We start from the raw sequence: 27,996 nt of genomic DNA on the forward strand, positions 1-27,996 counted from the left end.
CTGTTCTGTTGGACGTATCTCATGAGGTGCAATGAGGCTGATCCAAGATGGATTCACCAGATGTGAATTCAGTGGGAGCCGGGATGGCTCAGTGTATGGAGATGCGAGCATAGGATGTAAGATGCTTATATCAGGTCACAGAATCATAGAGTTGGAAGGGACCCCAAGGGTCAAAGTCCAATCCCCTGCAATGCAAGAATCTCAACTAAAGCATCCATGACAGATGGCTGACCAGCCTCTGCTTAAAAATCTCCAGGGAAGGAGACTCCACAACCTCCTGAGGGAGACTGTTCCACCGTTGAACTGCACTTACTGCCGGAAAGTTCTTCCTGCTGTTTAGTCAGAATCTCCTTTCTTGGTTTAGGTCATGGGTAGGCAACCTAATGCCCGGGGGCCGGATCTGGCCCAATTGCCTTCTAAATCCGGCCCGCAGATGGTCCAGGAATCAGCCTGTGTTTACATGAGTAGAATGTGTCCTTTTATTTAAAATGCACCTCTGGGTTATTTGTGGGGCATAGGAATACATTCATATTTTTTTCAAAATATAGTCCGGCCCCCCACAAGGTCTGAGGGACAGTGGACTGGCCCACTGCTGAAAAAGTTTGCGGACCCCTGGTTTAGATCTTACTCTGCAGAGCAGGCGAAAACAAGATTGCTCCATCTTCCAAGCAATAGCCCTTATCCAAGTTGTTTTCTATTGTGTCCTCTCTTAAGAACATTTTGCCAAGGCCCCCAAACTGCCATGCTATTAGCGATGCACAGAGAGGCCAGGAGAATATGGATACGTTTTTGTTTAGGGTGGCCATTAGTATCTCAGAATTGTAGCAAAAGAGAGAGAGAAGAAAACTCTATGTGGAAATTGAGGCCATTATGTACCTGGGTCTTGCTTAACAAGACGCAGTGCAGAAGGCAGCCAGTTAGTTTGGGACTAAAGCTTTTGCTCCCTCCTGCATCAGATTGATTTCTCTTTCACAAATTACTATTCCATGGATTAATGACCACTGTGGATGCAAATGTTCTCGGCTCCTGCCCAGGTGCATTAACCTCTCTCTCTCTCGCATTCTGTCTCTGACCCTGCAGTGCCTCATGAGCAAATTAATATTTCCCCAGCTAAGAATGCTGTGGATATTAAACACACACACACACCATTGCAATGTTGTTGTGAATCATGGATCAAGCTGAAGACCAAGAATGAGGAGTTTGGCAAGAGCTTGGGACACCTTGGAATGCCTTGGTCATGTGCAAATGTGCTGTTCTCTCAGGGCTCAGGCAAAGTTCCCCTGCTGTTTACTTATTTTTCAATCACCTTGTACACATGCATCTCAAGGTGATGCACAATTAGAAACAGCTTAAAAACAACACAAGAACTACAGCTCAGTGTGGCCAAAAATTGGAAATTACAAGAAGTACCAACAGTGGAGAAATGGCAGATGTAGATAATGGACTTTTTGGAGCTAGCTGACCTGACCGGAAGAATCCGCGACCAGAAGGAGGAGGAGTATCAAGAGGAATGGAAGAAATTTAAAGACTATTTAGTTAAATATGCTAAGATAACTTAAATAGAAATACTTGTGAGTAACAGATTGGCCTAGGATTTAAATATGTGAAATTTTATAATATCATGGATAGAAATCAAAATGAAAAGAAGGAAAGATGTGAATTGAACAAGTAAATTTTATATGAAAATAGTGTTGGAAAACTGCTACAATGAACTATATGGAAACTCAGCCAGGGGGATTTGAGGAAGTCACCTAACAAGGATAACAAAAGTGGGATTATAACAGTTAAGATTAATGTTTCTTTCTTTGTTTGTTTTTTATATTGTAATTTTTGTTTGTTTGTTGTTAGGTTTGTTACAATATTGGAAAATCAATAAAAAAAAATTGAAAAAAGAGAAAGAACTACAGCTCAGTGGCACACCAACTGCCTTGCTTGCAGAATGTCCCAGGTTTGATCCTTGGTATTTCCTGGGAACGTCCACAGTCCAAAACTGTGGAGAGATGCTGTCGCTCACTGTAGGCAGTACTGAACTAGATGGACCAATGGCCTGTTTGGGTATAAGCCTATGTTCTTACAAGGCTGGCCAGCATGAGCCAAGGATAGGGGCGATGTCCTCTGAGGCTCTTTCTATTCCAGGATGTGGGGCAGCCTTTGCAACCTGCCCGTCTTCACCCTCAGATTAAATTCACGCGGCACAGGTATTTGGAAGCACATACAACTCTGCGGTCAGTATTCTGACCTCAGCAATGCATTTGACTCTGCCAAATGAGAAAAAATAATATGGTTGTTGTTGGGTTGTTTTTTTAAAGTAACCCGCCCCCCTCTATCTCCCTCTCCCTCTCTCCCATCACATTGAATCATCAGGGTGTGAAATATAATAAAGCAATGTTCTGCTCAATCTTGTCGGCTATACCTTACAGGTGTACTTCAGGTAAATATCCCTTTGGCTTGTGAAAAATGAGCTTAGCCGAAAGAGATGACTTTGATGAACTTCAGCACTGGGGCTGCTATCATTCTTTTCCAATTGGCTTCCCCGGCAAGGCCTGGTGGTTACCCTGCACAAATTTGTCTTACTCGAAGGGAAGAGATTCTCCAATTCACTTCATTCTCGGCATCTCGGGCTTCGGCCGCTGCGTCGGGCGGCTACCCTTCACCCAGCTTTCTGCAAGACAAAGGCTCCCTCATCCTTTCTGTGGTGGCCTTTCCTTTCGGAAGCAGTTTAATTGTTCATCAGTGCAATGCGTGGCTCATTACATTGCTCAAAACCTCAACAAGAGCAATTGGGGAAAGAACCAAATCACAGCAAGGGAGCACCTGCTTTCTATACATAATGAAATATACTCAGAGTTGAGAGTGGATTTCATGCTCTTTATTTAGCTCATAGTGGTGAGGAGGAATGGAAGTTCCCCCAGAATGTCTGCCTTATATACATTATTTACACAATGGGCCCCACGTGATTGGCTAATTCCGGGATTCTCCTGTAGGCCAATCAGGTTGCGGATTCACTTCCACCTGGAGCAGGATTGGATGGCTACTGTGGACCAATCAGACTGCTGCATTCTGGATCCTATTGTTCTAGGACCAATCAGACTGCTGCATTCTGGATCCTATTGTTCTAGGACCAATCAGACTGCTGCATTCTGGATCCTATTGTTCTAGGACCAATCAGATTGCTGTATTCTGGATCCTATTGTTCTAGGACCAATCAGACTGCTGCATTCTGGATCCTATTGTTCTAGGACCAGACTGCTGCATTCTGGATCCTATTGTTCTAGGACCAATCAGACTGCTGCATTCTGGATCCTATTCAACTCAGTACATAACACAGAACATGTGAGGCTCCATCCACAATGGAAGGTAAAGCTGGGAGCGACTCCCTGTATGAATCTCCGAGAAGCTGCTGCCAGTCAGTGTGGACAGTACTATGAGTGCTGCTGCCAGTCAGTGCAGGCAATACTGAGAGAGATGGACCAAGGGTCAGACTCCATTTAAGCCTGCTCCCTTTACTTTCCAATGTATTTTGTGGAAGATGTGTCTCCAGTCTCACATATTCAGGAGCTGCCCTTTTCTGTGGTATAGCAAACACTTGCAGGATCAGGCATTGGACTTCCAATACCCCAATCCACATAAATAAGAGACCGATAAGACTGGTTTTAGGCCACAAATTTATTGAATGCAGATGAAAGAGGTTTGGCTTGGGCAAAAACGGTAAAGGTAAAGGGACCCTTGACCGTTAGGTCCAGTCGCGAACGACTCTGGGGTTGCTGTGCTCATCTTGTTTTATTGGCCGAGGGAGCCGGAGTACGGCTTCCGGGTCATGTGGCCAGCATGACTAAGCCACTTCTGGCGAACCAGAGCAGCGCACGAAAACGCCATTTACCTTCCCGCCGGAGTGGTACCTATTTATCTACTTGCATTGGCATGCTTTCGAACTGCTAGGTTGGCAGGAGCTGGGACCGAGCAATGGGAGCTCACACCATTGCAGAGATTCGAACCACCGACCTTCTGATCGGCAAGCCCAAGACTCTGATTTAACCCACAGTGCCACCCGTCATAGGGCAATCTAAATACTTCCGGCCCACTCGCCGGAAGTGATGCATGGTCAATCTAGGCAGGAGTTCCTAAGACTTACATCCAATAGGGTGACCCCCACAGGGACCGCCATGGGGGGGGGAGCGCCTTCGGCCCTGGTCCCCCTGGACACACGGACATGGCCACTCCCCCCAGGATCCCTTTAACAGGATACCCCAGCATTTGGAGGGGCAGGTGGAGACTCCAACCTCTCCTCCGTCCAAAACAAAGGATTTCCCCAATGCCCAACCAGTTGTGACAATTGCTATGATGTAGGCAAAACCACTGGGTCAGAGCCAATTAGCCCAGTGGGCAAATTCCTACCCGGCCCCATAAAGAACGGCGACCACCGTAGCCACAGCAAAGTCATTGACTAGCAGCTTAAACTGAGGGAGGGTGGGTGGGGAAACCTGGCACAGCAACAAACAGGCTGAGCCCCAAGTGTAAAGGTAAAGGTAAAGGGGTTGCGGTGGGGGACTCTGGGGTTGCGGTGCTCATTTCGCTTTACTGGCCGAGGGAGCCTGCGTACAGCTTCCAGGTCACGTGGCCAGCATGACTAAGCCGCTTCTGGCGAACCAGAGCAGTGCATGGAAATGCCGTTTACCTTCCCGCTGGAGCGGTACCTATTTATCTACTTGCACTGTGACGTGCTTTCGAACTGCTAGGTGGGCAGGAGCAGGAGCAATGGGAGCTCACCCCGTCGTGGGGATTCGAACCACCGATCTTTTGATCGGCAAGTCCTAGGCTCTGTGGTTTAACCCACAGCACCACCCGCTGTGTTGGCTGCTTAAATGGACAAGGGGCAGATCCAAGGGAAGCCCACCATCGGCTCCAGCAGCTCCGCCCCCTAGCACAGCCCAAGTCCCAGCCTAAATCTGCATTCTCCAAAGCAGGGAGCAGGCTAGGATCCAGTTGTGCTTGCGCCCCCTCCGCCTATTAGGCACTGCAGTTTGAATTCCCATGTCGTGGCCCCAGTGAAGCCTCCTCTGTCCCGCAATGCTGCCAGACCAAAAGGGGTGAGCGGGCTTATTCTAAGTTGTATGCCACTTAAATAGTCTTGTTGTCCCCCAAAGGATGCTGGAAATTTTCGCTTGCAATGGGTTCTCTTTTAGGAATGTTCACCTACCCCTCGCAGAAGTAGAACTCCTAGTGATTCTCAGGGAAAGGGAACGACCTGCCTTTCCACAGGTTTTTGGCATCTATCTGCCTCAAGAAAAGATCAGGGGCCTGTATTCTACAGGCTCTGGGAAGAGGGAAGAGCAACAGCGTAATGGCAAAGCATCTGCTTTGCATGCCTGAAGTACCAGGATCGATCCCTGGCAGCTGCAGTTTACAGGTGTTACCTCGGGTTACAGACGCTTCAGGTTACAGATTCCACTAACCCAGAAATATTACCTTGGGTTAAGAACTTTGCTTCAGGATGAGAACAGAAATTGCGCAGCAGCGGGAGGCTCCATTAGCTAAAGTGGTGCTTCAGGTTAAGAACAGTTTCAGGTTAAGAACGGACCTCCGGAACGAATTAAGTTCTTAACCCGAGGTACCACTGTACTTCGGCCCTGAGACCCCGGAACGGTGGGGAGAATACAGACCCAACACAGAAATATCCCACCCCTGGCAGTAGGGTTGATTTAGCCGATTTGGAGAGGAACAATATTGGTTGCGGGGGGGGGGGGGGAGTAGGGAGGGAAAGGATTAAAAACAGTGCACATCCCTCCCCACTGCTTCTGTTACACTAAAAAAAAATGCTCTCCCTTCCCACTTACTTTAAAAACAAACATCTGGAGCTCTGACCGCAGTCTACTTTTGCAGCATGTGCATAGCTGTCAATGTTTTCCCTTTTTAAAGGGAAATTTCCTTATTCCGAATAGGATTCCTCGCAAGAAAAGGGAAAAGTTGACAGCTATGCACGTGTCGTTTGACTCTAAGCCTTGCTCTTATTTTCATAGTTTTCCTGTCTTTCAAGATGTCCAAATGAGCCTAGATTTGATCTTTATTTTTTTTGCTGTAGGTGCTGATTTGCTTTAATTAATTCATTACTCGATTCTTTAAGAAAAATCCCGCACAGCCCCTGCCCTCCTCCAGCTGCGATTCTAAACAGGGCTTTAATAAAGATGGATGAAATCCTGGCCTTGCTTCTGTTTCTGTCTGCATCTTCTCCTTTACTGCCTCTTTTGTCTTCCTCCATCGCCCTCGCCCACCGCAAAGTAGCCCACATGTGCCCGCCGCCCTCCAGAGTGGGGCGCAAAGTGAGCTCCGGGAGGAAAGTGATAGATAAATTTAAGAAGCATTAAAGTAATATATAATTTAAATATGTATAAAATTATTCCACCGCATCGATTAGAAAATGGGGCTGCTGACCGTTTAGAGGCAGCAATCGATGGCGCAGTTCACAGGTCAGGTCAAGTTTCTGATCTGAAAAAGAAGGCAGCATTAGGAGATAATGAACTCCACAGGATTATGGATGTGATCTATAGCTTCGTTACGGACCGTGAGTTAGTGCCGGGGCAGTCGTTTCAAGTACAGCTTCCTCCATGGGCTAAAACAAAAATAAAACCAGGGTCTTTTATCTCTTGGCTAGGTGTCAATTTATGATGTAATCAACGGCACTGCATGCAATTACTTCGCTTCTAAAATACCACATGGCTGGCTTCTCTCATTCACCAACAGGGGATGTAGATGCCCTATATAATGTGGTCTGCTGAGTTATCTTGGGCATTCTGGTAAGTGGAAATCAAGTTGGTCCGTGCCGTTGATCAAAGGGTGACGGCAAACCCCTCTGCTTCCTGTATTCATATAGAGGTGAGAGGCTATTTTCTGACTCGGATCAGGATGAAGTTTTCAAGCGCGGCGGATGCAAATCGCCACAAGGTTTGGGTTTCCCTCCGGAGAATCCAGTATTCTTAAGAAATTCATTGTAGGCGTGTACAAAGACCTGGCCCAAGAATTATAGCAGCATCTTAGCAATAGTGGGACGCGGGTGGCGCAGTGGGTTAAACCACAGAGCCTAGGACTTGCCAATCAGAAGGTTGGTGGTTCGAATCCCTAAGACGGGGTGAGCGCCCGTTCCTTGGTTCCTGCTCCTGCCAACCTAGCAGTTTGAAAGCACAACAAAGTGCAAGTAGATAAATAGGTACCGCTCCAGTGGGAAGGTAAAGGCGTTTCCGTGCACTGCTCTGGTTCGCCAGAAGCGGCTTAGTCATGCTGGCCACATGACTCGGAAGCTGTACGCCGGCTCCCTTGGCCAATAAAGCGAGATGAGCGCCACAACCCCAGAGTCAGCCACGACTGGACCTAATGGTAAGGGGGCCCTTTACCTTTATGTTAGCAATAGTAACAGATTAGAGCAGAGACCACATCAACACCACCCCAAACCACGGTTTGACAACGCCCTGTCGCAAGAGAGCAGGGCCCTGCAGGTTTTGTCATCTTTCTGCAGGGCCTGCGAGGCGGAGCTGTTCCACCAGGCCTTTGGTCCAGGCCCAGTCTGACCCCCTTCTTTCTATGGGACCCTGTATTTAAGTGGCCTCATTGGCTCTTTCTGAGCTTGTTTTGCAAAATCACAAAGAGCTATTTCTGAGGGAAATCTGCAAAAATGACACTGCTGACATGGGCTGCCATACGCCCGGATTTTCCTGGACATTTCTGCCAGTTACTGCTTGCAGCCACAATATTCCAGGAAATTCCGGACGTATGGCAGCCCTAATGGAGCCACATTACTCTCAATCCTTCTTCTGGATCATTGCCACTCTGGGTCAGGCTACTCAGTGCCAGCAGTGGGGTGAAGTGTTTTCGCCTTCACTGCAACTCCCTCTAGCAGTGGCTGCCACCGATTCTCATAGAGGTAAAGGAAAGGCGCACACCCAGGGACACTACCAGAACTAGGGCTAAAGTTGCACGCTGCCCCAAGCGATGCTCTTCAAAACTTTGAACAGTCTGTGTGCTGTGTGCCCCGTGAAAGGAAAATGTCTTCATCTCTGCCATTCACCGCACAGTTGGATCGTTGCTTATCGGTGCATAATTATAATGGACTGCACCAGCTCTGTGATAATGATGCTTAGCACACAGTGGTGTGGAGAGGATGTTTGGCACATTTGTTTCCCATTGTCTTCTTGGGAGGTACAGGAAGCGGCAGGTTTGTAACAATCTTCTCTTTCTCCACCTCATTAATCTCCTGAAGGGGAGCTCCTGAAGCATTGCGTGCATTATCAAATTAACCAGGCATGTGATTAGTGCTCAAGCGATCAGCCGCAGAAGCAGCGTGCAGGATTATTCAGATTCGGATTTCACAACCCCAAAGTTGCGCAACAAACGCACGAGGAGCAAAGTTGATTGTTCAGAGCACGCCAGCTGCTTTCAATAGGTCCATCTCCCTCCTCCAAATTTAGGCCACAAAGTTTGGTCAGAGAGATGATGTGCAGCATTATGTGCAGTCATTTATGGAACGATCCGAGGAGAGCAAATCATGTTCCATTGCCTGAAGGTAACTGGACCGACTGAGCCATCTAGCTAGGCAGAGCAGGCCCTATCATTAGGCAGAGTGAGGCAGCTGTCTCAGGCGGCAGTTTCTGAGGAATGGTGAAAGGGTAGGAGGGAAGAGTGTTGTGTACCACATGACCTGCTCTGTGGCCCCCTCTCAGCTGGTCAGCTGCCTTCAGCAGAGGACCCTGTCCCATCACTCACTCAATACAGCATGGGACTCTTAATCTTAGGGTCGCGGGTTTGAGCCCCATGTTGGAAAAAAATATTCCTGCATTGCAGGGGGCTGGACTAGATGACCCTTGTGGTCCCTGCCAACTCTACAGTCCTATGGTTCTATGACCATTCTGGTCAGCTTTTGTACATGGAGTGGGGGGAGTGCCAGAAGAAGAAGAAGAAGAAGAAGAAGAAGAAGAAGAAGAAGAAGAAGAAGAAGAAGAAGAACAACAACAACAACAACAACAACAACAACAACAACAACATCAACAACAACAGGTTTTCTTATCTGCCCTTCATAATAAGGTCCAAGGATGAGTTATAGGAGTATTTTAAAAAATACAAGAATAAAATACGTTAAATCTACTTACAGTTGGAAGAATAGGGTGTGTCCTAAAATACAATAACCTTAAGTTTCAAAGACCAGGGTACAGAGGTGTGCCTTCTTCAGTATGCAATTGATTTCGTTGCTTTTATATACGGTACCACCTTTTTTTGTCAAGGAGCTCAAAGCGGTGAGCATGGTTCTCCTCCTCCTCATTTAACTCCCCCAACAACCCTGTGAGGTAGGTTAGGCTGAGAGGCAGTGAGCGGCCCAAGGTCATCCATGGAGCTTCATTGCTGCATGGGGATTTGAACCCTGCCTTCCCTAACCACTACACCACAGTGTCTCTCAATGAAAGCGACACGATGAAGGTAAACCACCTGTTAGGGAGTGCCATGGAGAATGCTCTCCCCCAGGCTACACAAACCCCGACTTTCTACGGGTGGTGGAATTAACAAGAATTCCTTCATAGAAATCCAAACACTTTGCAAAGATCAGTACGAAGGGGATTGGCATGCCTGCAGGAAGCACTCTCCAAGACACCTGAACGAAAAGGTAAATGTAAAGGACCCCTAGATGGTTAAGTCCAGTCAAAGGTGACTATGGGGTTGCGGCACTCAACTCGCTTTCAGGCTGACAGAGGCAGTGTTTGTCCACAGACAACTTTCCGGGTTCTCCTGGCCAGCATGACAATACTGCTTCTGGTGTAATGGGACACCGTGATGGAAACCAGAGAGCATGGAAAAGCCATACGTTCCTGCCACAGCAGTAACTATTTATCTACTTGCACTGGCGTGCTTTTGAACTGCTAGGTTGGCAGGAGCTGGGACAGAGCAATGCGAGCTCAACCCATTGCGCGGATTTGAACTACCGACCTTCCAATCGGCAAGCCCAAGAAGTTTGGTGGTTTAAACAGCACCACCCATATCACCGGAGGCAAATGGCCAGCTTAAAGGAGTTTGTGGCCAGGTTCACTCCTGTGACATGCTAATCTCTGTCCTCCAACACCTCACATTGGTGTCCCTTAGTGTCTGCCGCCTGAGGCCACCACCTCACTTTGCCTAATGGTAGGGCCGACTCTGGAAATCCTAAGGATTGAACTATATGCATGCAAATTGCTCCACAAAGGCATCTATAAGAATCACTAGGTCATTTCATTTGTTGCTTAATTTTTTAAAAATTTAATTTAATTTAATTCTAGAAGACCTCTGAAGGTATGTACTTAAGGAGCAGAAGAAGCTGTATCATTGGCCCAGTTGACGCACCAGGTGTCCCCGGTTCCCCCTTGGCAGTGGCGGCAGCAGGGGTAGCCTCAGCAGCCCGGAGCCAGCCTGGTAGTGCAGTTGGCTCTGGCTGGCTTCAGGAGCTGCTCGCTGACATTGCGCCCGCTATTTTGCCCCACTGGAAGTCCCCATATGATGTGTCTTGTGCTGTTGAACCAATCATGCAACATTCATTCCCTACTAATAAATCTACAACACTTAAAATATAAATCCAGGGGCATTAAATGAAATCAGGGGACATTCTGGGGATGGATTTTGTCCGGGGACAGATTTGTAAATCCAGGGACTGTCCCCGGGAAACAGTGACGTCTGGTAGCCATTGTTGTTGTTGTTTAGTCGTTTAGTCGTGTCCGACTCTTCGTGACCCCATGGACCAGAGCACGCCAGGTACTTCCACTGCCTCCCGCAGTTTGGTCAAACTCATGCTGGTAGCTTCGAGAACACTATCCAACCATCTTGTCCTCTGTCGTCCCCTTCTCCTTGTGCCCTCCATCTTTCCCAACATCAGGGTCTTTTCCAGGGAGTCTTCTCTTCTCATGAGGTGGCCAAAGTATTGGAGCCTCAGCTTCAGGATCTGTCCTTCCAGTGAGCACTCAGGGCTGATTTCCTTCAGAATGGATAGGTTTGATCTTCTTGCAGTCCATGGGACTCTCAAGAGTCTCCTCCAGCACCAGAATTCAAAAGCATCCATTCTTTGGCGATCAGCCTTCTTTATGGTCCAGCTTTCACTTCCATACATCACTACTGGTAGCCATAGCTTACATTAAACCAAATCGAGCCATTGGTCCATCTGGCAAAGCATTGTCCACACCAATTGGCTATCTGGATGTTCAAAGGAGTCTCTCACCACAGCCCTACCTGGAGATGTTGAGGATTGAACTTGGGACCTCCTGCAAAAGAGATGCTCTACTGTTGAGCTTCCATTTTTCTCCCTTGCCTCCCCTATTAATGCAATCTCTTCTCCGCCCTGTGCCAATATCCTAGCTGGGCAGAATCCATCAATCCCTTTTACCAATTGAGAAATGTTCCTGAGCATGTTTTTAACAGTCATTTTGTTAATATCGCCAATGAATCAATACTCTTCTTACCTCCCCCCTACCTTTCTCCATAAATAAAAAGGACCCAGAGTCGGTGACATTATGAATGATCTCCCCTTGTCTACTTAAAGATGAAATGGGTGGTTGTGTGTAAACGAGTGGAACTTATTTCCCATGCATTAACCTTGCCTTGACGAACCTTGTTTTCCCTTCTCTCTCTCTCTCTCCGCCCCCCCCTTCTTGTAAAACAGAGCAAGCTTCACCTATGAGAAAGCCATGGAGGTTGTAATTAAACTGGGTAGCAGTGAAGCAAAGAACCACTGACCAGGTCCCAGAGCAATTATTAAGTAGAGCTCAATGCATTACGCAAATGAGAACAGCCTAGGACATTTGGGGGGGGGAGAGGTTAGTGGACAATAGGAAGGGCGGGGGGCAAGGGAAGCTAAGACACATTATTTAAGTGTTCTTGTAAGCCCTCTAAGATATTAATGCTGCAAATCTTCTTATGAATATTTAAGGACATAAAATGGAGTGATGCTCCGGTCCAGCATTACCACAGCAGCCTGTGATATAGTTGAGCCCACTTAAGAAAGCAATATCCGACATCCGTGACAGATTTAAACATGATAAGGGAAAGGGGCACGGGGTGGCGGGGGCGGGGCGGGCGACAGTGCTCCTTAAACGGTCAGGCAGACATTAACGGGGTGAGTCATGGGAGACTACGTTGCTTGAAGATGTAACTTTTGCTTAAATCCCTGCCTCCGAGCAGCGAGGGAGGCTCTTTATTTATTTTTAAACACAGCACAGCCCTCAGAAGACCACCGGCTTGACCTTCAAGCAGCTTCGACAGTTGCTTACAAGCAAAGAGTTTCGGTGCTACCACAGTTAGATGTTCCCTCTATCCTGGGGCCGCTAAAGAACAGTAATGGGTCTTGCTGCTGAAATTCCTGCTTATCAATGCTCAGATTGGCTGCTTTTGATCAGAAGGTGCTGTGTAATAATAATAATAATAATAAGGGTAAAGGTAAATGGACCCCTGACCATTAGGTCCAGTCGCGGACGACTCTGGGGTTGTGGCGCTCATCTCGCTTTATTGGCTGAGGGAGCCGGTGTACAGCTTCCGGGTCACGTGGCCAGCATGACTAAGCCGCTTCTGGCAAACCAGAGCAGTGCACGGAAGCGCCGTTTACCTTCCCGCCAGAGTGGTACCTATTTATCTACTTGCACTGTGTGTTTTCGAACTGCAAGGCTGGCAGGAGCAGGGACTGAGCAATGGGAGCTCACCCTGTCGCGGGGATTCGAACCACCGAACTTCTGATTGGCAAGTCCTAGGCTCTGTGGTTTAACCCACAGTGCCACCCGCATCATCATCATCATCATCATCATCATATTTCTATCCCACTCTTGGACAGCCTACAAATGTAGTAAATAAATATAGACACACACATGAACCGAAATCAAAGGGGAAAGTGCAGAACTGTGACTAGGTTGTAAAATATATTTTTATGGGTGGTAGCTTATTTGCTTCTTTCTCTCCCCCCCCCCTTTTCGCTTTGGGTCTGCTGTTGCATGTCTGGTGCCCGCCTTCACCCCCCAGCTCAATAATATTTATTACAATGTCACCAAAGCAATTAGGTAGTGAGGATCAGATTACCAAGTGCATATGTTTGCTATAGTCAAAGAAATGTGTCATTCCCCCGCCCCACGTGTTGAGATTTTTTTCTTCTTAATTTAACTTCTTGATTGACTTATTATGTACATTGGCACTTTTAAGAGCATCAAATAAAACACAGAGAGTTCAGAAGAAATGTAAATGGCCTCAAAGAGAAGGAGAGGGAGGAAGAAATCCTATAATCTTTTTTAATGGCTATAAAAACTAGGAAGAATACATCATAAGTTCCCCGCATGGGGTCCTTGTCTATGTTCAATCCAGTATTGTAAATTAGACACGACTTTTTATTTAATTTCTGACTGAGAGAGGGAAATTAGAAACAACATTATCTCTGCTGCTCTGTTATAACAAACAATATTTCATGGAGCCGCCATAAGTTTACCTTAAGAACTTGCTTTTTGGGGAAGGAAGAAAAAAAAGAGAGAGAGAGAGAGAGAGAGAGAGAAAGTAAACACTGGCTTGATCTCATCAATGGCTGGCGTTTATGGATCTTTCTGTCAGCTGACAAAGTCCAGTACAGTGGTACCTCGGGTTACAGACACGTCAGGTTACAGATGCTTCAGGTTACAGACTCCGCTAACCCAGAAATAGTACCTCGGGTTAAGAACTTTGCTGCAGGATGTGAACAGAAATCATGTGGTGGCAGTGCAGCGGCGGCATGAGGCGCCATTAGCTAAAGTGGCACCTCAGGTTAAGAACAGTTTTAGGTTAAGAACAGACCTCCAGAATGAATTCAGTTCTGAACCCGAGGTACCACTGTATAATAAAGGTGAAACAGCTGTACATCAATTGCAAGAAAGCCATGTGCTGCATGTGTAGATCTGTGGACAGACTGCAAATAATAATAATAATAATAATAATAATAATAATAATAATAATAATATATTTATACCCCACCCATCTTGCTGGGTTTCCCCAGTCACTCCAGGCGGCTTCCAACCAAAGATTAAAAAATCAGTCATTAAAAATTTCCCTAAAGAGGGCTGCCTTCAGATGTCTTCTAAAAGTCAGGTAGTTGTTGTTCTCTTTGACATCTGGTGGGAGGGCGTTCCACAGGGCGGGTGCCACTACTGAGAAGGCCCTCTGCCTGGTTCCCTGTAACTTGGCATCTCGCAGTGAGGGAAGCGCCAAGAAGGCCCCCGGAGCTGGACCTCAGTGTCCGGGCAGAACGATGGGAGTGGAGACGCTCCTTCAGGTATACTGGGCCAATGCGGTTTAGGGCTTTCAAGGTCAGCACCAGCACTTTGAATTGTGCTCGGAAATGTACTGGGAGCCAATGTCAGTCAATAAGCCCATTTGTCAGGGACTACATAACGCACACAACCATATTGTCAATAATACATGTTAACTTAGCTCCACCCCCTTGCATTGACTCCATCATGCCATTGGTCACGCCACCTGGTAACAGGAAAACACATGAAATCTTTCAGCATGTTTGTTTTCCCTTATCTTTTCCATCACACCATCCTCTTAGTGTCATGTCCCATCAGAATGTAAGCTACTCTTTCCAGGATCTGGGTATTTTAGTCTCCACGGAGCTCCTGGAATTCTACTTTTGGGTGTGCCAAACAGCATCTCAGCAGAGTCCTGGTGCCATGTGGGGACAGAATCTCAGAAAGTGCAGGTTGAGGACACCGTTGGCTGATTCCTGTCCCCCTCCAAAATAATGTCACCTCAGCTCCCAGCTCTGACACCACAGGGACAGCTGAAACGAACCAGACCATTTTGACGTGAGTGACACAGCTGGGAACAGAGGTGCTGCTGTCCCAAATGCCCAGGTGGGGGCCGAGGTCCATAGCACTCCCCACAGCAAGCCTGTAGGGCAGTACCTATTTGATGTACAGGGGTACTTCAGGTTAAGAACTTAATACGTTCTGGAGGTCCGTTCTTAACCTGAAACTGTTCTTAACCTGAAGCATCACTTTAGCTAATGAGGCCTCCCGCTGTTCTCATCCTGAAGCAAAGTTCTTAACCTGAGGTACTATTTCTGGGTTAGTGGAGTCTGTAACCTGAAGTGCCTGTAACCCGAGGTACCACTGTATGTCATAGTCCTCCTAATTCGCACGAGGCTTGACCCCCCAGTATTCTTCCAGCAGGCCAGGCTAGAGGCCTCAATGCCAAGCCACAACTCACTTGCCTTTGTATCATGTAAAGGTATCCTATCTTTTTATCTTTTAGTCTCGTAATCTGGTGAACCGGGTTCGCGTCTCCGCTCCTCCACATGCAGCTGCTGGGTGACCTTGGACCAGTCACACTTCTCTGAAGTCTCTCAGCCCCACTCACCTCACAGAGTGTTTGTTGTGGGAGAGGAAGGGAAAGGAGAATGTTAGCCGCTTTGAGACTCCTGAGGGTAGTGATAAAGCGGGATATCAAATCCAAACTCTTCTTCTTCTTCTTCTTCTTCTTCTTCTTCTTCTTCTTCTTCTTCTTCTTCTTCTTCTTCTTCTTCTCCTCCTCTAATAAATTGTGCCTGTGGTTCTTGCTTGACCCCAAATGGCCAGACAGGGGCAGGTTCATGGTGCCTGCGCAATGCATTGGCCAGTTGCGTTGCCCAGGTCCTTGTCAGTTTAGTGTACCCCAGCAGTACCCCAGCTGTAGTTATGGCCAACAATTTGGATGGCTTTTAAGAGGATTAAACAAGTTCATGGAGGATACAGCTCTCTGTGGCCTCTAGCCATGATGGCTATGTGCTACACATACCTTTGTTCTCAGAGGTAGTATGTACCTGAATACCAGTTTCTGGGAACCACAAGTTGGGAGAGAGCTGTTTCATTCAGGTCCCGCTTGCGGGCTTCCCAGAGGCATCTTGTTGGCCACTGTAAGAACAGGATGCTGGACAAGATTGTGGGAATGTTCAGGGATGCAGGAGAGGATATATTGTTTGGTTATAGCCTTTCCAACTTGTGTTAACAAGTTCACAATTTAGCAGAGTAACATTCCCCCTTTTAAACTCACAATGGATGCGTTTGCTCAGGCTCGCTAAAGCCTCTATAATAATTATTCTGGTATTTCCCCCTTATTCCCTCACAAAAGATAAGACATGACACAGTCTTCTATAAAAGTATAAAAAGAGTTTACCCACATTCTGTTCACAATCGGATCCCAGAAGGCAGACTTAGCTTAGAAAAGTAACATACACCTGGAAACTATCTCATCAGGAGACAGTCCCTTTGTCCTCTCTTGGCTGGAGGCCAAAAGAGCATCTTTGGCTAAGCAGATGTTGCTTCTTCGATGAAAGTAGTCATAGAGAGAGAGATGGCTGCCCTGCCCTGTGCTTTTGTTGTTACCTGCACAGGTGAGGCCATGCCCACCTCTAGTCACATGCAGAGGAAGTCTGTCCCAGCCCAGAAGGAAACAGGAAGTTTACCTGCTGGCTGGACAAACATTCCTCCCCAAGTGTAAACATGTTCAATCTAGGAATGTTGTACTTGACTGCTCTTGTGTTTCACATCCCACATAGATGGGCCACAGGCCTGATCCAGAAGCATTCTTCTTATGTTCTTATAGATTTGGAACATTGCAATGTGAATATGTGAATATCCTAAGACAGATGTCATGCTGCTATTCCAGGGAAGTTTCACCAGAGTGTCACGAAAGGGTGGTGGACAAAAATTGCCTGGGTGTCCGGCGTCAGAGGACCCAACCCCCCACGGTAGGTTGCCAGGAACGGATGAGACGAGGAAAAGTGCTTACCGACTGCTTTTTATTCAATATTCACAGAGAGAGGCTTAGAAATGCAGCCACTTGGAATAATGGCGTTGCCCTGAGTGAGTCTCCATCCACTCCCTCTCATGTGTCATTACTACGAGTGCTGAGAAGTAGCCTCTGCCTTTGAGCTCTTTGCTCTCCTACTTTCAACGCTCGCCGGGTTCTCGGAGATGGGTGTGTGTGTCTGGAATGCTTTCTAAAGATACTGTGTCCATCAGCTGTTGGCCCTTCTGGTCCTGCTTCTTCCTCCTCTACCATTATTTCCCAGCTTTCCCCCTCATTCGCCTTTGAGCAGTGATCTCCCTCAAATCCCTGTGGTAATTCTGAACTGTCTTCTTCTTCTCTGGAAGGGTCAGGCTAGAGAGGCCATCTCCACCATTCCTCCTTTGCCCATTCCCTGACATCAGAACAGGCTTTGGCTGTGACGTTGACCAATCTCAAAAGAATGGATAGGCGTTGGTTTCTTCACAATTATCTCTCCACCTATGTTCAAGCACTGCCCGTTCCCTACTTTTAAATTAAGACCATCGCATGGCTAGCCGAAACACGGACTTTGACACATTTTAATCCTTCCTCCTGCTTGATGGAGAAATCCAGCATTAAGCACAAATTGGGATTACACTACGTTATGCTTATTTATCTGTAAACAACACATTCCTCTTCTAATCTCCACTTCTGTGCTTCGGGTTTTCGCTACTTGATGTGGCAGGGATTTAGGGCTGGTGGTAATTAACCCCTTGGCAATGCCAAATCCACGTCTGCCTTCCCTGCCCCACCCCATCCCACCCCTTCTCCTCGCTTGACCTTAACCCTCCCTAGCCACTAAATACATAATGGCCTGATAAATTTTTAAGCAGTAATGAAGGGCATAATGCACAATAAGCCATTAAGGTTGCATATTCATCAGCGCCCGCGTTGAAGGGAATGGAATGGTGCTAAAACGACTGCTTTAAGTGCTAAAATCCCAGATTGGAAATCTGGCTTGTTGATTGCTGTGGGGTTTAGCTACCTCAATTGTTTGGCAGGCTGGAAAATCTCTAGGAAGGGGCTGTTGGGATTTCGACAGCCCGCATGGCTTCCACAAAGGGCATGTCTATGTGATCGGGGTTTTTATTTTTAAAGAGTTGAAATACCTATGCCTGCAGCAAAAGAAAAAAAATACACACACAATTTTTGACATTTATCCCCTGAACATTTCTTTGCTGAATTTTCTTTGAATGTGCAAATGCTAACTATTTTGTTTTGTTCCACATGCACCTTTTCAACAGCATTTGACGCTGTTGGACATCCGAAGCTCATCAGAAGTCAGTGATTGACAGTATTTGAGGGGTGAGTTGCAGCAGCATTTTTCAATGTACAACTTCTGGGTTTATCTTTCTGCTATTTATGAGTCACAAGCTGTGCCCCCAAACACCTAAGGCAATGCAATAATTTTAGTAAAATAACAATAATAATATATAGATCTAACTTAGTTATCCTGCAATAGACAGTAGCCAATACTAACACAGACCTTTCTCATGGAGAAGGTCTGTCAATGGCTATTAGTTGTTACAAGTAGAAGCTGCAAAAAAAGGTGGAATCTCTTAAAATGTGTTCAGGTCTCCAGCCAGCCATTTCTGCCAAGCTTAGCAGTCAACCCTTTCCACCTACTTGCATTCTCGTCTCTTCCCCCAACTCACTGTCTACATTTCAAGTCTCCAAGCTCTTGTCTATGTTGTTTTCCCCTTCAATTTCTTTTCTTCTTCTATTTAAATTGTACTTCTGCAAGGTTTGGAGTCCTACCTCCAAGCACAGTACAGTGGTACTTCGGGTTAAGTACTTAATTCGTTCCAGAGGTCCGTTCTTCACCTGAAACTGTTCTTAACCTGAAGCACCACTTTAGTTAATGGGGCCTCCTGCTGCTGCCGCGCCGCCAGAGCATGATTTCTGTTCTTATCCTGAAGCAAAGTTCTTAACCTGAAGCACTATTTCTGGGTTAGCGGAGTCTGTAACCTGAAGCATATGTAACCCGAGGTACAGTATGTAACTGTACTACTTTGCTGTTGTTTCTTCATGTCTCCATTTTGGCTACAATCCTGGCAGTGCTCACCACGTGAGTTTGCTGTTAGAAAGAGTAACAATTGCATGGAACCTCTGTGCTCAGAGAAAGAATGAATAGCAGGTGAGTGGGATTGTGCTGTTGCCTTTGGACCTTGCTGGTGGACTTCCCAGGATACTTAGCTAGAGGGACCTTATCTTCTAAGTAGGGATGCGGGAGGTTCAATTCACTATGCATTCAATATTATCCTGTTATAATTTTTTATGCAGCTCATACGACAAACTGACTTCTAAGCAGAATGAAACACACAGTTGAAAGCTGACTTTACCTAAGGCGCACTTTCTGCAGCAATAGAAGAAATGAAGGGCGACTGTCCTTCAAAATTCGCCCTTCTCTGAATTTTGCAATGCCAAATAACGTGTACAAAAATGCACGCAACTGGGGTGAAATGTGCATTTTAAAATGCGTATATCAGTGAAAATAACATACAAAATTATATTAGGGAAAACTTCCTTGCAAAAATGTGTACACTGGCAGAATTGCAGACGAGGAGAAATTTGCACAAAATAGTTGAATTTTCACAAGGGCTTTTTTCTCTCCCTAAAATAAAAATTCACCAACTGATGTGGAAATGTGGAGAACTTAACTCAAGATTGTGGAATGGGAAACTGAGAATGGATGGATCCACCTGTCCCTTGTTCTTAGCAGTGATAGAGCCAGGGTGGTGTAGTGGTTAAGAGCGGTAGACTTGTAATCTGGTGAACCGAGTTCGCGTCTCCGCTCCTCCACATGCAGCTGCTGGGTGACCTTGGGCCAGTTACACTTCTCTGAAGTCTCTCAGCCCCACTCACCTCACAGAGTGTTTGTTGTGGAGCAGGAAGGGAAAGGAGAATGTTAGCCGCTTTGAGACTCCTTAGGGTAGTGATAAAGCGGGATATCAAATCCAAACTCTTCTTCATCATCCTCATATAAAACAGAGTATAGGGCTGCTGAAAGGGGCACCTGAGCTCTCAAGGGAACCAGTCACTGCCACCCAAAATCCTGGCGACTTTGCTTTTCAAGTTAAACAGGCTGCCTGGGCCAAAGTAGCAAAGAGGGCAAGAGGATCACCCATAAGACTCAGCTCCTGTAACAAGCCAGTGGGACGCTAAGATGGCACTGAAGGCAAATTTTCAGATGCACGGATGGGTTGCACCTGGCTCAATAAGCAGGGTGTTCATTTTTTTTTTAATTGTTGCTCATTTCACACCTCAAAACAGCTTAATTATAAGTAAGCAGCAAGAACATCAAGATATTGTGTCACACTCCTCGGAAATCATCCCTGTGGGGGCCTTGGCAAGTGTGGGATGCTCCAAAGCAGAATGAAACAGATTAAGAAAACTATTCAAAATTCATTTGAAAACATCATAATAAAAGCACAATGAAACAGGCAAGCTGAACTTGGTTAATTTGCTCCATGCACCGCGCAGGTTTATAGTGCATCTCTTAGTATGTTTTAATTAGCTTCATAATCATCGCCGGGTAACTAACAACGCGCACTGCTTAGCTGAAGAGAGAAACAACCGGGATGGTGCTGGAAGCCAGGATGGTTCACTGGGGTCAGGTGCAGCTAGGAAGGACACCCTGTTCTCCATTATGTGGCTAGGAGTAAATACTGCACTATGCTGAGAGCCGGCATGGTGTAGTGGTTCGGGTGTCAGACTGGAAGTCTGGGGTTCTAATCCTCTCTCGGTCATGAAGATCCCTGGGTGACTTTGGGCCAGTCGCAACCTCTCAGACTAACCTACCTCACAGGGTTGTTGTGGAGATTAAAGGAGGAGGGTGGGGAAAGGACCCATGGGTGCAGCCTTCAGCTCCTTGGGGGAGGTGGGATCTAAATGCAATAAACTAACTAACAGTGGTGTTTGCCCTCCTAGGTGTGTGACATCATACTGGGTTCATAGGGAAAGGGTTAACTAAGTTTAAAATTAACCAATGGGAACCCAGGGGGCAGAGTTAACTGTGTATAAGGTTTAAGCACAGAGGTTGGTTTTTTTGGGGGGGGGAGTTAGAGTTAGGGTGGAGAAGACAGTCTGGAGTTAGAAGAGACAGATAAGTCTGTGGGTTGGGCTAGTCTGGTGGAAGAGAGTGAGAGAATTTGTTAAGAGGAGTTAGTCAAACAGTTGAGATAATCAGTCAGAAGGTATTAGGAAGGTATAGGCTGGTAAAGAAACTAAAGTTAAGATACTGACAGGAATATTATTGGAAAAACCATAAACTTGTTAATGTCTGTAAAATAAACTTGCTTTTTTTTTTTGTTCAATTTTAACAACTGTCTGGACTCAGTGTTTTACCAGAGAGTAACTGGTTGGTGGCAGCTGGGAAGCGAGCACAGTGGTGGCACAGGGATCAATAGACCGTTAAACGTCCGGGAACCCTGTGTGATTGCCACACAAACAAACAAACAATCCCCCCACCAAATATAGAATCTGGAGAAGAACCATTTTTTATGAGGAAGGAGGTTTAGCTAGGGATAATTATTTGGGGATTTCTCCAAGGTCTGAGAAAGCCATTTGGCCATCACGCAGCTGCATTTGTGATTACAGCCACTTTTGAGAAACCATTTCGACTGTTGGGCGCGAACCAAATACATCTAAGAACATGTACCTGAGTCTGGTTTTTTCGTCCTCCCGTACTACCTCCTTTCCTTTTATGCCATTTCTTTTTAAAGTGTAAGAGTGCCTTATTACCAGCCGTTTTATAAGCTCCATGGGAGCCTTTTCCAGCTTAAGAGCAGGGTGGAACTAGGCCTGATTTGAGGTGGATAAATTCAGGCCTGGGGGCTCAATGTGGCCCTCCAACGCTCTGTATCTGGCCCCCATGACTTTCCCCAAGCCACACACATCCTCCCCAGTTGCTTTCCCTGCTGACCCTACTTTGCACCTTCCTTGTGTTTGTTGCCCGGCTAGGTAGTCATCTTTGAAACCTGATAATGTCTCTTGTTTGCCTGGCTGGGGGATAAAGAAAAGTTCATATGGAAAGTAGACTCATAGCTGTCAACCGTCCCTTATTTGGCGGGAAACTCCCTTATCCCAGCACCGTGTCCCGCTGCTGTCCCTTATTGATGATGTCCCTTAAATTTCCCGGGTTTCATGCTCGCCCGGCTCGGGAGGGAAGCAGCGGCTCGGGGTCCTCCACTGCGAGAGAGAGTGCGCGCTGGCGCCGTCGTCCTGGCGCGAAGAGTTCCATCGGCCCTTCCCTGCCCGGGGGGGAGGGAGAGAGACTCTCGCCCACGCCGCCCGCGAGCCCAGAGGCGGCAGCAGAGGTGGCAGCTGAGGAGGCAGCTTGAGGGGGGAGGAAGAGGAGGGGATGGGGAGGGACGCAGAAGGGCGGCGCTTCAGTGGCTGCGCCGCCGCCGCAACCACCTCATGCTGGATGGACAGCATCTGTCAATCCTACCAATGTATGTAACTCTTTACAATAGCAAAATCCCTTATTTTGGCTGCTGAGCCCTTATTTTCGAGGCTGCTTGTCCCTTATTTGCAAATCTGTAAGTTGACAGCTATGAGTAGACTCCTGTAGAAAGGTAACGTTTATATCAATTGCTCCTCCCACTTTTGTCTCTGGCTCCGCCCACCCCTGGCATGTGGACCTCGGAATGGTACTCAGAAGGGAACACAGCACTCAGGACGAAAAATGTTACCCAACTGCGTTCAAATTGATAGTAAATTAAAGGGCTGTGTGAACAGCGTCATGGAAAAGGTGACTTTTTAAGGGGATTAGGAAGAGTGACGAATGAAAGGAACTATTTAAGGAAGGACGAGTCCTTGGGGCATCCGAGAATTGTGCAGCTGCATAAATAACAAACAATGTTATATTTTAATTCATTTTTTCCCCAAGTTCCAGAATATTTTCCGAGCTTCTGTGTTTCAGCGATGCAATTCATAACAGGAGAGGAAGAGTGTGGGTCGCGGAAAAAAAAACAAAAAACAGCATTGCTAATATGTAATCTGCAGCCTGGCTTAATTTGCTTTGATATTAACATTTTAATAGAAAATATAATTTGATGGCATTTACAGAGGGGGAAAAAATAAAATTTGATTTTCAGGATGATATGGAAATATTAAGAATCATAAGCAAAGGTGTCTAATATACAAGCAGGCATTTTTAATAAGAGCTTCTATTAGCAAAATGAATTCTTTTAATACATTTCCGCGTGCTAATTCGAATCACCTGATGCCTCTCTGAACTGATTAAACAGAAGCTTGTGCCCTGCTCCAAAGCTCAGCCTTGTTGTTGTTCCCGGTATTGCCAAGCCGTCGTGCATAAATTTGGCATTTAACAACAGAAGGAAATCTCAAGATTTGCAATATCAGCTCCTTGAGCTGTACCCATAAATCAAGGAACCATTCCCAGGCCCAACACCTCGTGCAGATATTTATTCAGATAGAGCAGGGCAAACTTTGGTCTGTATTAGCGATTTTGGCCAGACATCGCTGCTTTTTCGCAGACTTTATTAAGCAAATGACGCTTTTTGATGACTATATCCACATTCATTTGGTGTATTTCTGTTTACTCCATCTGTTAAAGGGACAGGATCACTTCCGGGCTTTTCCCCTCCCTCTGCCAACAAATTTGGTGAAAATATTCTAGGCCAAAGCCAAGGATAGAATTGGACACAATTATTTACTCCTTAACATCACATGGCTGGAAATGGCACAGCAAATCCATCCCATAATACGAAAGGATGCTCAAGGGGATGGTGAAATTCCGGCTTTACTTAATTTCATTTGGTTTGGCTTGATATATGCACACTGCTTCCCCCAAAACTGAGCTGAGCTCAAAGAGGCTCACCACAATAAAAATGAAATAAAAAATGGGTGTTCTGGAGCGAGAACTTATGGGTACAGGAAAAGAGGAGCATGTATTCAAGTAGGAAAGCCCTGAGGATGAACAGTGGCGGCAGCTGTGAATAAAAAGGAGAATTCAATGCTAGAATCATTAGGAATTGAAAACAAAACTGCTGATATCATAACACCAATATACAAATATATGGTGTGGCCACACTTGGAATACTGCTTAAAGTTCTGGTTGCCTCACCTCAGAAAAGGATACAGACATCCCTCCACTTATGTGGGGGTTATTTTCCAGGTCCTTGTGTATATAAGTAAAACAGTGTAAAGTGAGGAGCATCCGCTATAAACACCCTCCAAATGCCCTCCACCCAATGCATGTTTCATTATCTATTGTCAGGAGTGGGTGCCAAGAGCAAGTCAGCAATAAACCACACAACTCTTTATTCCAGGAAGCAAGATCTGCTCAGGAGTCCAGGCCTAGTGAACACAGCAACTCATCCTGGTAGATCTTGGGGGAACTGAAGGTTTCCGCCTTCCCACAGTTGCCTAAGTCCTCCTCCCTCAGATCCTTCCCCCAAAATCTGAGACTCGGTTGACATGTCTGTCTTTGATTCTCCCTCTTCATGCCTCTACTGGTTCTGGGAGACGGGGTGGGAGGTGTGTTGGTCAACGCAGGAGGGGGAGATGGCCTGGCTTCTTCACTAGCCTGATTCATCTCGGCCTCTTGGCCCCCATCCTGTCCAGCCTCTGCCCCTGATTCTGGACTGCTCTCTGCCACAGACTCTTCCTGCTCACTAAGCCCTGTTACCTCTTCAGCTTCCGACACCACCTCCTCCTAGTCTTTCCCCTCTTCTCCCTGTGACCACTCATAATTATATCACCACTGCTCCACAAGCCTTCTTCCCCTGGGGGGTTCCCCAACTGCTGCTGCCCACCACTCCAGCACTTAGTCCATGACATCTGTCAGTTTTGATTTGATGAAACACGCTTGTGATGATATCAATAATGATGATGAAGTGAACGAAATGTTCCCATTGACTGTATTGTGCCATGATCAGGCCACACATCCAACCATTCACGAGGCCACTTTGACACAACTAAATCCACAGAAGTAATAGCCACACATGTAGAAGTCAGCTCTCGCTTGACTTTTCACAGCATGAGATTATTTCAGTGTGTACACAGTAGGGGTGGCTAACCTGTAGTCCTACATAAGTTGCTGAACTACAACTCCCATCATCCTTGGCCATTGGCCATGCCAGCTAGTCTGATGGGAGTTTAAGTCCAACAACACCTGGTGGAGGACACAGGTTCCCCCAGCCCTACGTAGTGTAACTTGAAATATATATATATATATATATATATATATATATATATATATATATATATAATTGTCTAGTAGCACCTTAGAGACCAACTAAGTTTGTTCTTGGTATGAGCTTGTTGGGAAACTGTGTACGTGCAGCTACTCACACAGAGGCAATTAAGGTTTGGCAGACAGCCAGAAGGTCATGTGAAGGAGTAAGTCTGCCTGGTGATAACAGAGGCATGGAGACAGCTCCCTGATTGGTCAAGCTCTCTCAAGGGAGTAATAATTAATGGCCTACTAACTGTAATGTGTTAGTTCTGGAGTTCAGTGTTCAGAGTTCTGTGTGTCAGTGTAGGAGTTGTGAGTCATGTCAGAAAAAGCTAGCTAAAGATCTGTGTTCTGTTCCTTTAAATAGTCCACTGTATATAATAAACACCTAACTACAAGTTCCTGGTTCCTGGTTCCTGCTTCATCTATCCTGTCTGCAGCCAAGTCGCCAATTGCTTCCGTGGATTCTGCGTGTACTCTGCTAGGTCTGGCTAAGATCCTGCAACTAGTCAGAAAGTTGCGAAACACCAAATAGGTTTTGCCAATAGAGCTTTTGTGTGCATGCACACTTCTTCAGATAGTGTAACTTGACATTCTAGTTTCATGTTTTCCGAAGAGTTTGTGTCCATCTAAGTTCTACTCAGCATAAACCCATTGAAATTAATGGACCTAAGTTGGTTATTTCCACTAATTTCAATGGGCCTACTCTAAGCATGACTAACACTGGAAACAACCTAAGGGTGCAGTCCTATATAGTCTTGTTTGGGAGTAAGTACCACTGAGTTCAACGGGGCTTGCTTTTGAGTAGACATGTCACCCTGCAACTCTCTTAACACTCCATCCAAACACTTTGAAAGGGGAGAAATGTAAATAAAGAAGGAAATATTTGTTTAAAAGGTGAATGCGTTTTAATTTTTTTGTTGATAGACAAAGCCAAAGACCTCTCCCCTGCCCTTCTGCATTAGATTCTCCAGATTCCCCACCCCCTCCTGATTACTGGCTATATCTACCTTTGACTGAAGATAGCCATATGAAATTCTGTGATGATCGAGATGGATAGAGCCAAACCAAAAGACCTGCATCACCCATGCAACTGTTCGATCTTCCAAAACATTTTTGAGAATGTTCCATAGAAATGCAATGGTGTGTCTGCAGAACATATATCACCAGTGGAACCCTGACTGAGTTAAGACCAAGCCAAATGTAGGATGGAAAGAAATGCCTGCATATTTTGTTTGGTGTATCTTCTTATATTCCCATCTGTCTGTCTTTTTATTTATCTGTAGTGTGAGATGTATTCTAATCTACGTTGAGAAGTAGTAAAGGGGGTGGCAGAAGGGATTGTCTTCTCGAGTTTGGTTCTTGCTCACTGATTTAGTATTCAGAATTTAGAATTTATGGAGGATCCTTCCATTGTCACATCATCCATCAGAGGCAGACACCAGAGAGATGGAAGTGGGAGCAGAGAGAGAAAGAGAGAGAGAGAGAGAGGAGGGGAAAAATTAAAAACCTGTTTATTGCTCAACTTGCTCCAGGCGTCTTTTAGTTTATTGTTCAGCTTGGTTCATTCCAGCATTTCAATTTGAATGGTTCACTTATTTGCTGTGGCTCAAAAAATTAAAATAAAATAAAAATCTAAATTAAAAACCATAAGGAAACCTATTTAAGAAAAAGGGGGAAGGAAGTTAAGAGTTGTGGGGTGCCAACAGCACCTTGGAACATTATGAGGTGTCAGCGGATAATTTAAGGGCCTGGCGGATCTTGGCTGCTCCAAAGGAGATGCTCAATTGCTCATTCCTCTGCCATTTGACACTCCAGGCATGTCAGAGTCAAGAGGGTGGAGCTCCGCACACAAGGGACCCGCAATGCGGATGGAGAGATCCAACTTCAGCGCCTTGATTTGCAAACACGTCACAAGCAAAGAGGAGGAACCACGTTTCCACCGGGAGAGTGTTTACTCGCTCACGTCAGGATTTTTCAAAGTTCTTTGCAGAGAGCGGTCCTGAGCCTAAGAACAAAGATTGCAGCTGATGACTTCGGGATGGGGAAATCTTTATGCTCAATAAACAGGTTGCCTGGCAGTGATGGATGCCTAAGGATGATTATCCCACTCATGAAAAACACACAATACTCTTGTTTGATTCTCGAGTCATGCAAATTCAGTTTCCACAAAGCACCATCTGAAATAACCAAGTCTTATTCGAAATGGTTGAGGGAGTTGGGTATTTTTAACCTGGAGAAGATAACATAAGAAAGCCCTGATGGATCAGGCCCATGGCCCATCTAATCCAGAATCCTGTTCTCACAGTGGCCAACCAGATGCAACTCCCCCAACCTCAGGCAAAACCTTTTGGACCAGTGGACCAGAGCCGCAGCTAGGTGATCTTGCTCCCCTGGTGTCCAGTTTGCGTCCAAATTGCGCCCCCAACTCCTCCATTTAAAACCTTTTCTTATGAGGCAATAATCAACATTTTTATTTATAGACATATTTATGGACATATTTTTTTAGCCAGTTTTGGCCCCCCCCCACCTGTGCCCCTGGTGAGGGCCTTCCTTGCCACCCCCTAGCTACGGCCCTGCAGTGGACACATTTGGAATTTTATGAAAGTGTTGTTGGCACCAGACACAAAATGGCTGCTGTGGAGGTGTGGCATAACACAAAATGGCTGCCACGGAGTGTGTGGGTGTATAGGAGAGGCCAAGTCTGTGCAAACAGGAACTGAGCAGGAAGAGTCACTCACGCATTGTGGATTTTTGAGGGGAGTGTGTACTGAGACCTTTTGTGGGCAATATAGGAGGTACCATCAGACACGCTGGCAGGTGTGGGTGTCATGGTGGTGACCCCGGACTAACGGTGATTCCCCCTGTTAGAAAAAGATGACTTGAAATCAGCGCTCAATTCTAGTGAGGGGGACCGTCTGGACTGCAAAATGTTGGAGACCCCTGCTATAGACTCTGCAGCCGCCGGTATCTCCAGG

The sequence above is a fragment of the Podarcis filfolensis genome (genome assembly GCF_964270895.1).
Source record: "Podarcis filfolensis genome assembly, chromosome: 11".
Taxonomy (NCBI): domain Eukaryota; kingdom Metazoa; phylum Chordata; class Lepidosauria; order Squamata; family Lacertidae; genus Podarcis; species Podarcis filfolensis.